Source organism: Symphalangus syndactylus, chromosome 6 (genome assembly GCF_028878055.3).
Source record: "Symphalangus syndactylus isolate Jambi chromosome 6, NHGRI_mSymSyn1-v2.1_pri, whole genome shotgun sequence".
Lineage (NCBI taxonomy): Eukaryota > Metazoa > Chordata > Mammalia > Primates > Hylobatidae > Symphalangus > Symphalangus syndactylus.
Window position 1 is genome coordinate 26,900,277 of NC_072428.2, and position 12,957 is coordinate 26,913,233.

At 37.3% G+C, this 12,957-nt stretch overlaps 2 long non-coding RNA genes across 2 annotated transcripts in view; one reads left to right on the forward strand and one right to left on the reverse strand.

Moving 5' to 3' along the window:
• LOC129484297 (uncharacterized) overlaps window positions 1-12,957 on the forward strand; it is a 261,288-nt gene that overhangs the window by 242,322 nt on the left and 6,009 nt on the right. The window lies entirely within an intron of this gene.
• The window catches only part of LOC134736997 (uncharacterized), a 227,597-nt gene continuing 224,542 nt past the window's right edge, over window positions 9,903-12,957 (reverse strand). Inside the window, exon 4 of the long non-coding RNA XR_010121512.1 lies at window positions 9,903-9,926. This is a non-coding gene — a long non-coding RNA (uncharacterized lncRNA). The remainder of the gene's footprint in view (window positions 9,927-12,957) is intronic.

The following is a 12,957-nucleotide window of genomic DNA, read 5'->3' on the forward strand; positions in this document are numbered from 1 at the left end:
TTCTTTTTCTATTGATTGGAATAGTTTCGGAAGGAATGGTACCAGCTCCTCTTTGTACCTCTGGTAGAATTCAGCTGTGAATCCATCTGGTCCTGGACTTTTTTTGGTTGGCAAGCTATTAATTATTGCCTCAATTTCAGAACCTGTTATTGGTCTATTCAGAGATTCAACTTCTTGGTTTAGTCTTGAGAGGGTGTATGTGTCAAGGAATTATCCATTTCTTCTAAATTTTCTAGTTTATTTGCATAGAGATGTTTATAGTATTCTCTGATGGTAGTTTGTATTTCCGTGGGATAGGTGGTAATATTCCCTTTATCATTTTTTATTGCGTCTATTTGATTCTTCTCTCTTTTCTTCTTTATTAGTCTTGCCAGCGGTCTATCAATTTTGTTGATCTTTTAAAAAAACCAGCTCCTGGATTCATTGATTTTTTGAATGTATTTTTGTATCTCTATTTCCTTCAGTTCTGCTCTGATCTTAGTTATTTCTTGCCTTCTGCTAGCTTTTGAATGTGTTTGCTCTTGCTTCTCTAGTTCTTTTAACTGGGATGTTAGGGTGTCAATTTTAGATCTTTCCTGCTTTCTCTTGTGGACATTTAGTGCTATAAATTTCCCTGTACACACTGCTTTGAATGTGTCCCAGAGATTCTGGTATGTTGACTTTTTCTGTGTTTAGATTTGTTTTGATAAACAAATACCACTATATTAAAATTACCTACAATATTCAGCACTGAACAGGTTTGTAGCCTAGGAGCAATAGGCTATACCATATAATCTAGCTGTGTGGTAGGCTATACCATATGATCTAGGTATGTATTAAGCTAAACCATATAGCCTCATTGTGCAATCATTTATACCATATAAACTAGGTGTGTAGTAGGCTATATCAAATAACCTATCTGTGTAGTAAGCTAAACCTAGGCGTATAGTATGTTTTACTATATAATCTAGGTATATAGTAGGCTTAGCCATATAGCTTAGGTGTGTAATAGGATAAACCATATAGCCTAGGTGTGTGATAGGCTACTATAAAATAGATGTGTAGAAGGCTATACCATATAGCCTTGGTGTATAGTAGTCTATGCCATATAATGTAGGTATATAGTAAGCTAAGCCATATAGCCTAGTAGGCTATACCATATAACCTAGGTGTGTATTAAGCTATACCATGTAGCCTAGGTGTGTAGTAAAATAAACTGTATAGCCTAGGTGTGTCGTAGGCTACACCATATAGCCTAGGTGTGTAATAAGCTTACCCATATAGCCTAGGTATGTAATAGGATAAACCATGTATCCTAGGTATATAGTAGGCTACACTATATAACCTAGGTGGGTAATAAGCTAAACCATATAGCCTATGTGTGTAGTAGGATAAAGCATATAGCCTAGGTGTATAGTAGGCTACACCATACAATCTAGGTGTGTAATAAGCTAAACCATATAGCTTATGTGTGTAGTAGGATAAGCCATATAGCCTAGGTGGGTAATAGGTTATACCATATGATATAGGTGTATAATAAGCTAAACCAAGTAGTCTAGGTGTTTAGTAGTCTAAACCATATAGCCTAGGTGTGTGGTAAGCTAAACCATATAATCTAGGTATATAATAGACTATCCCATGCAGCCTAGGTGAGGAGTAGGATAAACTATATAGCCTAGGTGTGTAGTAGTCTACACCACATAATCTAGGTATACAGTAAGCCAAACCATATTGTCTAGGTGTGTAGTAGGCTAAAGTGTATAACCTAGATGTATAGTTGTTTATACCATATAACCTAACTGTGTAGTAGGCTATACCATATAGGATTGTGTGAGTACACTCTATATTTGCACAATGACAAAATCACCTAATGACACATTTCTCAGAATCTATCTTCAATGTTAAGTGATGCATGCCTGTATTGAGTTATTGCTACTGGCTAGGCATTTTTCTGAGCCCTTAGGACACACTAGTGAATCAAAAAGACTAAGATTTCTTTTATTATTGGACTCTCATTTTAGGGGGAGTTGGGGAGATAGGAAATAAATAATAAACAAAACAAGTAACATATATAGGATATTCGATGGTAATAAATGCTCCTAAAGGAGATGGTACCAAGTCAATAGGCTTATAAATAGGAATGTTTATGGAGAGCATGACATGTGGGCAAAGACTAAGAAATTGGCCATATGGAAATCTGTGACAAGGGGAGAGGGGACAGTCCATGTGAAAGTCTGGCCTCTTAAGTAATAGTAGGAGGTAGGCTGCAATGGCAGAACTGTAAGATGTGAGTTTGGAGAAGAGGCTCAGGGAGATCCTACCCCAAACGATGTTTGTCATCACAAAGTTCCTGGCTTGTAATATGAGAGAAATTGAAATTGGTTTCTGAAGTGCAGTGGAGTGAAATAAGTTGACTTACATTTAATGTTGGCACTGACTCCTAAAGGATTTCATTAGAAAGTCTTCAGATTACATGGGTTCATATTTTATTTTATGTTTATAGCAACAGAAAAAAAATCAATCCCAGCCAACTAACTCTGAAACAAAAGGGGTGTATAATTTTTTAATAACAGAGATCTTTTTTTTTTTTTGCAAAAGCACCATGACATTTATCATAAAAGTGGTCTCAGTTTATTATCTCTTTGGAAGACAGCCAGGGTCTATCCTAAACCCACCACCTCTCCCCACTGTTGTACGTAGATTCGGTTTTTTTTCCCAGGTGTTGATTCAAGACAGGGATTTAAGAGAGAGCTTCTGCAACAATGAGATTGCCCAAAAACTCTAATCCATGACCCACACTGCCAACCCCTGCCCTCTTTCTGTTTGGGTAAGGGTTTTAATTTCTCCAAAGCTAATAGATTGTTACCCAAGTATATCCCTGACCACTTACTCACTGCTAAAGCCATAGATGTGACAGAATTTTTCCTAAAGTTACCAGAATTCAAGTTGGAATTTTTACTTTTAGTTAAGATGGAGAAGATAAGGATTTCATTCCCTCCCAACTAGAATTTCTTACTAAAGCATAAATACATACTTTTCTTCAAAGACATTTGATAATTATGGACATGAAGGAGTCTAAGAAATCTTAACTCTTGAGAAGTAAGTGCTCCATAGGTGATAACAGAAGATGCATTCACAAACAGGGCCAATTGCTGAGGCTGGGAACAGATCAGGTGGAGGATTGAGCTTGTCAGGGAATTCTTTGCTCAGAAGTAAATTTCCCAAAATGTTGACAAGCCTGCAAGCTGGTGTTTCAAATTTGAATCTAAAGAAGACTTAAATGCAAAGGCAATTCTCTGCAATGAGGAATTCCTTTACAGTGAAATTTTGCTGAGTAAGCAGAGACTGAAAGCACAGCTGGAAAGCAGAAAGAGATCTGCAGTCTCGGTCTCCCAATTTCAATGTCTGATAAATGCCAGTCCCACGGCCTTGAAGTCTTGTGGTCTCCCAGTCTCATGGTGATACCACACTCCTGCATTCTTACTGGCTGCTCTTTTGCAGTTTCACAGGCTTGAGTTCTCATTTTCTCTGAATCTTGTGGTTTCGTGCTCTTAAAATTTTATGGACTTGCAGACCTGGTATCTTTTAGTCTCAGTCTAGCAAGTTCAAGATCTAGGAAACTTGCACTCCTCAAAAAAGATGCTTTAAGTCACCTTCAAACATCCGAAGCCAGAGGTGAAGCGAGACTACCTGAAACTGCAACAATACCCCTAGTTAATGCAATTTCTGCTAAGAACAAAGATATCTGTCCTTAGGTGGTCTCAAAATTTTGGAGTGAAGCCAGAGGTGAAGTGAGACTTTCTCAAGCTGTGACAATGCCTCTACTCTACTTAAAGCAATTTCTGGTAAGAAGAAAGATATCTGTCCCTTGGTGAGCTCAAAACTTTGAAGCTATTGCTTATTGGTGATTAAATACCAAGGTCCTAAAAGAGTGATTAAAGATATTATGTCCCTCAAAATCTACTGCTTAACTTTTATTGTTTATTAATGTAACATGACCACAATAAACTTTAAAAATTATCAGATGCATGATGATATGTGATTACTATAACATGAGAAGCTGAATGCCCCTGTAGTACCCTCCCCTCCCCTCCTTCTTTCCATGAGGTTGACAGAGGAAGCATGGCATGCATTCCTGAGGGGAGCAAATACCTCCTGCACAGCAGCTTGCAGGAGGAAGTGCCCAGCTCTGTGGAAGGAGTGAGGAAAGAGGGTTCAGCATAGAGGGAGGCCAAAGCCCATCACTTCCCATCTCTGCAGCCCAAGAGTGAGTCTCGCTAGTCCCACCTGCCCTGGGCTACCCTATACCCAGCCACAGCCAACCAGGCTTTAAGTCCAGGAGCCTGAGCCCAGGAGCAGGCCACCTCTGGCTTCCCTTGGAAAGGAGAAAGGAGAGGAGAAGGTAAAGGAGAGGAGACGGTAAAGGCGCACCTTGGGAAGACCTAACAGGGAGCTCCATCACTCCAGCCTGAGAGTGTTCCAAGCCATGAGCCACCTTCCTGGGAAACCTTATAAGCCGTCTCTGCCGTTTCAGTGGGGCAAGGAGGAAAGGTGGCCACAGAATTTTTTTTTTCTTTTTCTTTGATAATTAAAAAACATCTACTTTAGGTGGAAAATTCTGTGCACCTGCAGTATTCAAGGAGTGTTCTGTCTTTACCCACTCTACCTTCCTTTCTTTTGCCTCTTTTTAGTAAGAGGAAAGAAAAGTAGATTTCTGCGCAGGTAAAGAATTGAGGGACTCAACATAGTCTGATTCACCATACCCGCGGCAATAAGTCTAGGAAGCTAAACTACAACCTCTGCAAGTAATTGGCCTAGAAAAGTCAGAACTTGGTCAATAACTGCCAGTCGTCTAATTTTTTTGCTCTTGTCTTCTCAAACCCTTCCCAACTTGAGGCAACCAGAAAAACTCAAATATGCTCCACATACCAATGACATAAGAAGCCCCAGGTTCCTCATGCCAACAGCTTCTGATGAGTTCCGAAGCCTTCCTCTTTTAGTATAAAGCTTTCCTACTGCCCTGCCTACATTGGAATCTCTGCCAAAGGCAAGTGATGGGCTCTGACTGCCTTGCTCTGGCAACTTTGACCAGGTAGCCTGTTTTCATCTGCACTATGTTTATTTCTACAAAATCATTTTCTCTCCCTCACAAACATGAAAGAGGAGGGCAGAGAGGAGAGAAGTGCCCCCGGAGGAAGCCCATCAATTTAATCCATACAGTTTCTCCCAGATAGGGACTGAGTGGCAGGCTTGGTAGCTATGCCAGCTTCCTCCTCCTCTTGTCTCCCAGGAGGATCTTGGAAGGCTTTTAAAGATTCCACTCCTTTTTTTTTTGCCATGAAAGCGCTTGATACCTGCTTTAATTGAACTCTGCAGAGAGATCACCAGGGCAGTTTACACACCTCCACCTTCCATTGCATGAAGTGCCTTTGGCCCAGCAAGCCCTGCACGCAAAATGGCACATACTCCTTGTACAGTTCACACACTGCCATTTACCTACTGCACCTGCTCCACCTTAGGTTCCATGGTGCTTATGATCTTCGTTCTCCATGAAAGGTGTGGTGGACACATTTTGGCCTTGAGAAATTATTTTTCTTTATCATTGCCTTTGCTGCCCACCACATAAGACCATATCTTCACTTGGTCTTTGGTTTCTGGTTATTTTAGGTTGTCTCAAGCAAACCTGAAACTGAGATTCCTCTTTTTTTTTTTTTTTTTTTTTTGTATCTTACTATAAGTTCTGGGATGCATGTGCAGAATGTGCAGGTTTGTTACATAGATAAACGTGTGCCATAGTGGTTTGCTGCACCTATCATCAACCTGTCACCTAGTTATTAAGCCCTGCATGCATTAGCTATTTGTCCTGATGCTCTCCCTCCCCTTGCATCCCCTAACGGGCCCCAGTGTGTGTTGTTCCGCTCCCTGTGTCCATGTGTTCTCATTGTGAAACTGAGATTTCTGTGTATGCATTTGAAGGAGAACTTGCTGAAGAAGTTCCCAATAGCTGGCCCTAGACTGGGGTCATATCATATGGCAAATTCTGCAGGTCATGCATCTATTGGAGTATGCCAGTGAGAAGGAAGTTTCCTTTGAACACACTCTGAGAAAGTTGGTTCTGTCAGAAACCACCGCTACTGCAAAGGCTGTTTGTGAAGCAACGGCCAAAACCCAGGAACATCCTGGGGCCTTGCACTGGAAGGAGAGTTATTCTCCCGGGGTCAGGTCTGAGGCAGGATTATGCTGAACCAAGGCCATCTTAATTGTTGGTTGCTATGGTCTGGGTGTTGGTGACCTCCCAAAATTTAAATGTTAAAACTTATATGTTACAAACAATGCAATAGTATTAAGAGATAAGGCCTTTGGAAAGTGATTGATTAGATCACGAGAGCTCTGCCTTCATGAATGGGACTCATGCCCTTACAAAAGAGACCTGAGGGAGCTTGTTTGTCCCTTTGCCATTTGAGGACACAGTGAGAAAGAGCCATCTATGAAGCAGAGAATGAGCCCTCACCAGACACTGGATTTGCTACCACCGTAGATCTTGGACTTCCCAGTGTCTAGAACTCTGAACAATACATTTCTGTTGTTTATAAATTACCAAGTCTAAGGTATTTGGTTATAGTGGCCATAATGCACTAAGGCACTGGTGCAGGCTGAGAGGAATTGGGGACACTATGGTGGAAGCAGAAGCCATGGAGACCCAAACCCCGGCATAGTTAGGCAGTCTTTGCCATTCTGGGTGGATAACTCACCAAGGCTGGCCCTGTCCAAAAGTTGTAAATTTCTGCTTTGATTTGTGCTTGTGGAGAAATTGCTTTGGAGGGGTTTTTTTTTCTTCCTCTCTAGACCATGGAGGGGCCTGGCAGACCCACTGGCTATGCTGTTGGTCTTCTTCCCTGACTCCTGGTCCTCCACAGGCCACTGATTTTCTGCATTGCTACTTTGAGAGTGGGAATTAAAGGTGGGAATTGGCAGGCTTTCTGGAACTCAGCTGTATGGGGTTGGCAGAGTTGCTGTGCTGTACTCTATGGGATGGAAAGGTACACTGCTATTGCCCAAATCAACTGAAAACTGGGGCTTCAGAATGATGGTGCAGTCCTCCAACTCAGACCTCTTGTAGCTAAGGAACAGATAGGTGGCATCACTTCATTGTACTCCTGGCCCATGAGTGAGTCCTGGGTCTCTTCCAGTATGTAACCACAGACACTGTCAAGTCAGTCCACTGGAGTCCTAATAGTCAGGGAATGGCTCTACATCTGGCTTTAGTTTATTATCTTAATGGTCTACATTCATCCATCAATCTTTCATTATTTTCTCTAATGGCCTCTCTTGCTGGGATTTAGAAAGATAAATTTCTTGAGCAGGTTTCCACATTCCATGGATATGTACAAGGGAATATGGTATTGCACTCTCAGTACTTCCTCTCACAGCTCCTTGCATTTCTGTGCATCAAAAGGCAGAGCTCCACTGACCAGTGTATATATGACTCCCAAGTTCTACACATCAACCTCAAACCCATCATACTTTTGGCCTTGGAAGAGTTTAGGGTCCCATGGGGGACTGCCACAGGAGGTATCCATCTTGTTGCCAAAGATGAATTTGCTACTTAAGCCAAAGTTTGAAATTTTGATTTTCACTTCATCCAAGAGCAGGTTTTCTGCGTTTATGTCTCACTTCCGTTTAGAGTACTCCACATGCCATTATCTAATCTAATAAAATTAATTATCATATTAGTCTATGTTCAAATTTCTCGATTTCTTGAGATGTCTTGTTACAATTGACATGCTTGAGTAAAGGTCCAAACCAGGTATACACATTATTTTTCCATAACAATATTACCATTCAAATTACATGTTTTACTTTTTATTTTGCATATAGTCTGTCTCCCTTACTAGAATATCAATTCCATGCAAGCAGGAATTTTTGTCTGTTTTGTTGTTTATTCTATTTTTTGTTTATTATATTATTCTATTTTGTTGTCTATCCTTCAGCACCTAGTACAGTTCCTGATACACAGTAGGCATTCAAGAAATGTGTGTAGAATGAATTAATTGATGAATTAATGAATAGATGAAGTTGACAACATGGGAGTGATAGCCCTGGAAGTATGCTGTGTCAACATGGTAAAATTTGTTGCATCCTTACAAGTTCTAAAACACTGGGCAACTTTACTTAGCCTCAATTTTCTCACATGTAAAATGAAATAATAACTCCAACTTTTCAGGTTTGTTCCAAGAATGAAACAAAATATGCATACGGTACCTGCCATAAATTGCATGAGTCTGAGCTTTGTGTCTGTGTGTCTTCAATATTTGTCAGATTTTGTTGTCAATTTTATATTAATTTTATGAAAATCATTTTTCAATTTTGAAGCTTTTCTTTTTTTGTACTCTGGACCATGTAAGCAGCTCTAGGCTAAGCTGATCTTTAAAAACTTCATAGAATTTCCCTCTGAAACTATCGGGACATGGTAGTTTTTATTTTGATTTATTTATTTTTATTTGAGGGGGAGTTTATGATATTTTCTATTTCTTTTACGGAGATTGCTCTATTTATTATCTCTACCAATTTCCTAAGGAATTATCAATTTTATCTAGTTGGTTACATGTATTTACATGGAGTTGTTCAAAAGAGTTCCTTCTGATATTTAAAATTTCTTTGATTTGTCAGTTACGCATTTTTACAGTGTTACTTTCTCTAGCTTAAATGTTCTTTCCAATATTTGCACTACTGTCTACTTCTCACCATTTAACCGAATGGTCCCTCCTCAAAGTTATCTTTACTGATCAATCTAAAGTAGCTTCCTTCTTTTTTGTCTCTATTCTGTATTATTTCCTTGCTAGCAATCATTATTTATGAAACTGACCCACAGATTTGTCTGTCTTATTCATCACTACGGACCCAGTGCCTACAGGACATGGCCTTATTAATGAGTGTTTCTGAAATGAATGAATGCATGCATGCATCTAGAGCCAGGCGATGGGGTTGGGGAGGATTGTTATATTTCTGTTGCAATTTTTAACACATTCTTCAGGGAAGTGTTATATCACTCCTTAGTCTGCCATAGAAGAAGGAAATCTTTTGTCCAGGTCTTAGTGGAACTTTGTAGTTAAAGTTCTCATTTCTAAACTCAAAGGTGTTCATATTACATATTTAGAGAAACATGAAGAGCTTAGTCTCAGAATGTGTAAGAACCTAAAACAAAGCTACCATTTGACTCATTAGTCCCATTACTGGGTGTATACCCAAAGGAAAATAAATCACTCTATCAAAAGGACACATGCACTTGTATGTTTATCACAGCACTATTCACAATAGGAAAGACATGGAATCAACCTAGGTGCCCCCAAATGGTTGATTGGATAAGAAAATTTGCTATATACACACCATGGAATACTATGCAGCATAAAAAAGAACAAAATCATGTCCTTTGCAGCAGCATGGGTGCAGCTGGAAGCCATTATCCTAAGGGAATTGCTCAGGAAACCAAATACTGCATGTTCTCAGTTATAAGTGAGAGCTAAACAATGAGTATAAATCAGTATAAAGATGAGAATAATGGACATTGCAGACTACTGGAGAGGGGTGAGAGGGAAAGGAGAATTGGTTGAAAAACTACCTATTTGGTAATATACTCACTTGCTGGCTGATAGGATCTGTACCCCAAACCTCAGCATCATGCAATATACCCATGTATCAAACATGTACATATACTCCCTAAATCTAATATAAAATTTGAAATGATTAAATAATGAATTACAAAAGAACATGGCCAGAGTAGTAAACCATGTTCTGTAAGAAAGAACAGTAACAGTGCTAAAGGATGATCGGTTGAAGAGTATAAGAACAATGTGTATCTGAATATGTATCAGATCCAGGAAACTCAGTAAATCTCAACTGAGTACATACAAAGAACACCATACCTAGGCATATTGATGAAAGCCATGCTGAAAAAAAAAAAAAAAAAAAACATCAGGAGGAAAAATAGAAAAATAAAAGGCAGTCTACAAACAATGGAACATGTTCAAAATGCAGTAAAAAGAAAATCACCATCCTAGAATTTTATAGCTAGTTAAAATAACTTTCAAAAATAGAAGCAAAATATAGATAATTCTAGATTGACAAAACAAAATAGGAGTTTTTGGAAGCTGACTCATATGCAAAAAATTACAATTGAAAGGCTTTTGGCCTAAGAGAAAATAACACCAAATGGAAATTCTTATTTACTGGAAGAAACAGAAATAACTAGAAAAGTAAATACATTAGTAAATATAATTATTTTCTTCTTCTGAATTATTTAAAAGTGAACAGATTCTTGATTTTGTTTTGATCAAGATGAATTATTCATATTGTACCTTTGTTCTCCCATGGATTGCAGCTAAAAAACAGAGAATAAACAGCAAATAATACAATTGTAGACATAAATACAAACCTAAATAATTACTTTGATGTACCTCAAATAAGTGGCCTAAGCATACCAATTGAAAAACAAAAATTGTCAGAATAATTTAAAAAATCAACTACATGCTATCAACAACAAAATACAAAGTATAGTAATATGGGTACCTTAAAAATAAAAAGAAAGATGGAAAAGATATACCATGAAAACACAGAACAAAGGAAAACTAGTGTTGGATTAGTTTCTAGCAGGGAATAACAAATTATCTTAAATTTAGTGGATTAAAACAAAACAAATTTATTACATCACAATGTCTGTAGGTCAGTAGTCCCGGTATGGTTTAGCTAAATCTTATGCTCAGGGACTCAATAATCTGAAATAAAGGTGCCTACCAGGATTGCAATCTCAGCTGAAGCTTGGGTTTCCCTTCCATGCTCACTGGTTTTGGCATAATTCAGCTCCTTGTGGTGGTAGGACTGAGGCTCTCAACATCTGAAGGCTACTTGCCATTTCCTGCCACATGGTGTTCTCAACAACATGGCAATTTGCCTTATCGAGGCTATTAGTGGACAATCTGCTGCTAATTCCTTTCTCTTTTTTTAAGGGTTTGCCTGATTTGTTCAGATAATCGACAATCTGCTGCTAATTCCTTTCTCTTTTTTTAAGGGTTTGCCTGATTTGTTCAGATAATCACCCTTTTGCTTAACTAATTAACTAAAAATCAACTCTTTGAGGACCTTAGTTATATATGCAAAACCCCTTAATTTTTGTCATAGAACATAATCTAGTTTCATGATATTTGCTGCTCAGCCTCAAGGGAGGACATGATACAAGTATGTGAGTCATTGAGAGTCAACCACAGATGGAATGACCATATAAACATCAAGGAAAACTTCAGAGCAAGAAAGACTCTAAGAATGAATAGGAACATCACACAGTGATAAAGGATCAATTTGCCAAAAAGACACGCCAATCCTAAATGTATGTGCACGCAAGAACAAAATACATGAAACATAAACTAATAGAACTGTAACGATCCACAGTTTTCTTCGGATGGTTCAACATTCTACTTGGTAAAAGAACTAGGCAAGCATTCTATCAAAACAAGGCTAACACAAGCTCTATTTATTTAGGAATGTGCTATATATTATAATTTCATAAATTCATTTAATTAGTATCATAATCATATGTTTCAATGACTATTTTATTCTTTAGAGCACAAAGTGCTTTTTATTAATATTGAATCTAATCAATTAGGACCCTGAGATATAAAATTTAGTATCCTAATGTGTGTATAGATATCTATACACACAAAAACACATACATACATCCTAATGTGTGTATATCTATATACACACATATGTATATATGTATATATATCTATATACACACATGTATACATACACATATTCTTATCTATAATTATAGACAAAAATATATATAACTAGATAAAAATATATAGAGAATTTAGTACATAATATATAAATATATAATAAGAAAATGTTATATATTAACAAATATAAGTAGATATCTGATGTATAGTATATATTACAACATATATTCATTATATATATTATATATTATGTATATATTATTATATATTATGTGTGTATATATATTATAATATAACCATGATATTTGGGCTGTGGGTCAATTCTGTCTCTTTGGTTATGTACAAAATTTATATATACTCTCAGCCTATAAAGATTAAGTAATCAAAAAGATACAACTGTGAGGCTGTATTATTACATATTATATTTTATAAGTTCTTATATATTAATATATAAATAATATATATTAGTATCCTAATTGGTGGGATTCTTTATAAATTGCCCTGAAGGGTTATAATCTATATAATATGTACATGTATTTGTCCCAATGAAATATATCTAAATGTATGTAAGATTGTTGTGAGTATATACATACAAAAGATTAGAGAAAGCAAATTGTTCAAATTTTCTATATTTCTCTTTCAATTATTTTATTCCCCCTATAACCAAACATAATTTCACCGGGATCAAAATATTAACTAAAGTTGTTTCTTATTTATGTATCAAGTACAATGGCCAATTGGTAACTCTTTGCAATAACTGTGTTCCTTCTATTCCCTTTTACATACCTGTTTCTCCTAACTCACTGTTCTTTCTATGTGAAGCTAGACTCTAAGAGTGACAGCGGGTTAAAAATAACGCACAGAGAAAATAGCTCTAAAGCAATGGACATATTTAATGTTGAAACCTCTGCCTCCTAGATTTCTTTTTCTTTGAATTAATTTGTCATCACTCTTCTATAATTTCTTTGAGAAGAACCTTACCAATACCATCATCATCCTCATTACTATCGCCATTATTTCTAATCCTTCTTGAGGTTTTATCAAATACCATGAAATGTTCTAATGCTTGACCTGCATTGTCTAATTTAATCCTCACAAAAAATTCCCAGGTGACAGAGAACACTGAATTCTGACTCAGTTTTCTGGAAAGGATCAAATTTGGTGATTTATACTGAATGGATGACTTTAATTTTCAATTATTTTAGAAACTATAGCTTCTATGACAGTGTAATTAGAGGTCCATGTT